Genomic DNA, 2,857 nt, shown 5'->3' with positions numbered 1-2,857 from the left:
TCGTCAGCCGTCTCGGGGTGTTAGTTACCGGCACGTCGGCCGGACGTATTGTCGGCAGGCGGACACGTGTCTCGTGCTTCCGGCGCGCCACGCGGCCACGCGTCGCTTGGCCGTCGGGGTTCGACGACGGCGGCCGCCTACTCCAATCTTGCTGCGCGGTGCTCTTCACCGAGTGCCGTCGGCGGGCCGACACGTTTACTTTGAACAAATTAGAGTGCTCAAAGCAGGCTCAAATCTGGCGGGGCGGCTTCACGGCCGTCTCGTCAAAATGCCCTGAATACTGGTCGCATGGAATAATGGAACAAGACCTCGGTCCCGCGCATCTCCGCCCTTCGCGGGCGCGCGAAATCGCCCTCCGGGGCGTTTCCGTGCGCGGGCCGCCGGGCCGCGGGCGCCAGTCGCCCGCGCGTCCCGCCGGGCCGGTTTTCGGGACCGGAGGTAATGATCAACAGAGACGGGCGGGGGCATTCGTACCGAGACGTTAGAGGTGAAATTCTTGGATCGTCTCGAGACGAACTGACGCGAAAGCATTTGCCAAGTACGTTCTCGTATGATCAAGAACGAAAGTTAGAGGTTCGAAGGCGATCAGATACCGCCCTAGTTCTAACTGTAAACGATGCCAGCTAGCGATCCGCCGGCGTTTCATTAACGACCCGGCGGGCAGCTTCCGGGAAACCGAAGCTTTTCGGTTCCGGGGGAAGTATGATTGCAAAGTTGAAACTTAAAGGAATTGACGGAAGGGCACCACCAGGAGTGGAGCCTGCGGCTTAATTTGACTCAACACGGGAAACCTCACCAGGCCCGGACACCGGAAAGATTGACAGATTGAGAGCTCTTTCTTGATTCGGTGGGTGGTGGTGCATGGCCGTTCTTAGTTGGTGGAGCGATCTGTCTGGTTAATTCCGATAACGAACGAGACTCTGTCCTGCTAACTAGGCGGGTAAACCCGGGTCGGCGGTGGGCGCGGCGCGGGCGGTTTCGGCCGTCCGTGTTCGCGTCTCCGTCGGCTCGGCCCGGTATCCCCGAACGCGTTCGCCCGTCGTCCACGGCGGTCGTCGGGCGCGGCCGCGCCATCCGCGTCCCTGCGTGCGGCGGGCGTGTGTCGGCCGGGGGGCAACCTCTGGTCGGCGCGCGTCAGTCGTGCGTCGGGCTCCGCGGTGAAGCGCGCCGTGTTCGCGGCCGTCGCCGGCGGATCACGATACGTTACTAGGGCTACCGCCGGCTCCCAGGAGCTTAAACTCTTCTTAGAGGGACAGGCGGCGGACGAAAATAGCCGCACGAGACTGAGCGATAACAGGTCTGTGATGCCCTTAGATGTTCTGGGCCGCACGCGCGCTACACTGAAGGAATCAGCGTGTGTTAACATTCCTGGGCCGACAGGCTTCCGGGTAACCCGCTGAACCTCCTTCGTGCTTAGGGATCGTGGCTTGCAATTTTTCCACGTGAACGAGGAATTCCCAGTAAGCGCGAGTCATCAGCTCGCGTTGATTACGTCCCTGCCCTTTGTACACACCGCCCGTCGCTACTACCGATTGAACGACCGCAGTGAGGTCTTCGGACTGGACGCGCGTTATTCGGCCCCCTCGGGGGCTGGGTCGTCGCGCGACCGGGAAGATGACCGAACTCGGCCGTTTAGAGGAAGTAAAAGTCGTAACAAGGTTTCCGTAGGTGAACCTGCGGAAGGATCATTAGAGACGGGCCCGCGGCACCGGCGTCCCACGCCGGTCTCGCGCGCGCCTAATCCGACCCCGTGGCCGCGTGCGCTCGCGACTAGCTCGCCGACCGCCCGCGCGCCGCGACCCCCGACCAAGCGTCGACCGAAAGATGGTTACCGTCGAAAGACCTTGCGCCGCGCGCACGCGTGGCGCAGAAATTTCGTCGACAAACAAAAAAAAAAACACCCGACCCCGAACGGCGGATCACTTGGCTCGTGGATCGATGAAGACCGCAGCTATCTGCGCGTCGTCGTGTAATCCGCAGGTTATACGAACATCGACCAGTCGAACGCACATTGCGGCCTCGGTGACCCGCGGGTCCCGGGCCACGCCTGTCTGAGGGTCGTATACCGGATACTCGGCCAGACCGATGCGCCGCCGGCAGGCGTCCGACGGGAGACCGTCGGCCGCTCCGGCTGCGCGAGATTGGCGGTTCGACCGGGGAACGACGCCCCGCCGTCTGCCTCGCGGCGACGGCGACGGCGCCCGCCTCCGGTCGTCCGCCCAAGTTGTGACGGCAAACAGTCACGGGTTCTCGCGCCGTAAAACGGCACGTCCCCGTCCGCCCGCCGCGCGAGAGCGCGGCCGGGTCGGCTGAGAGTCCTAGAGACACCTCTCCGGCTTCCGAGAAGCGGACGCGGACGGTCGCCGTACGGACGGAGCGCGGACCGCAGGCTGCCGTGTTAAGAAAAAAAACACAAACACACCGATACGTTCCGACCTCAGATCAGGCGGGACTACCCGCCGGATTTAAGCATATTAATAAGCGGAGGAAAAGAAAACAACCGTGATTCCCCCAGTAGCGGCGAGCGAACAGGGAAAAGCCCATCGCCGAATCCCGCCGCGCACTTTTGTGTCGCGGCACGTATGGGAGTTGTGGCGTACGGGCCGGCCTCGTTGCCGGGGCGCACGTGACGGTCCAAGTCTCCCTTGAACGGGGCCATGGCCCGCAGATGGTGCCAGGCCAGTAGAGGCCGTCACAGCGTTCCGGGATCGGACCGCGCCTTCGAGTCGGGTTGCTTGAGAGTGCAGCCCGAAGCGGGTGGTAAACTCCATCTAAGGCTAAATACGGCCACGAGACCGATAGTGGACAAGTACCGTGAGGGAAAGTTGAAAAGAACTTTGAAGAGAGAGTTCATAAG

At 62.5% G+C, this 2,857-nt stretch overlaps 2 non-coding genes across 2 annotated transcripts in view; both read left to right on the top strand.

Moving 5' to 3' along the window:
• Positions 1-1,903: 1,903 nt before the first annotated feature.
• Positions 1,904-2,061, top strand: LOC132931474 (5.8S ribosomal RNA). The gene has a single exon (XR_009662651.1). It is a non-coding gene; the product is annotated as a 5.8S ribosomal RNA (ribosomal RNA).
• Positions 2,062-2,432: 371 nt separating this feature from the next.
• Positions 2,433-2,857, top strand: part of LOC132931465 (large subunit ribosomal RNA) — a 4,201-nt gene continuing 3,776 nt past the window's right edge. Inside the window, exon 1 of the ribosomal RNA XR_009662643.1 lies at positions 2,433-2,857. This exon is cut by the window's right edge and continues 3,776 nt beyond it. This is a non-coding gene — a ribosomal RNA (large subunit ribosomal RNA).

The sequence above is a fragment of the Rhopalosiphum padi genome, unplaced genomic scaffold, assembly GCF_020882245.1.
Source record: "Rhopalosiphum padi isolate XX-2018 unplaced genomic scaffold, ASM2088224v1 scaffold1, whole genome shotgun sequence".
NCBI lineage: Eukaryota > Metazoa > Arthropoda > Insecta > Hemiptera > Aphididae > Rhopalosiphum > Rhopalosiphum padi.
This window is presented reverse-complemented; position numbering and strand designations above follow the sequence as displayed.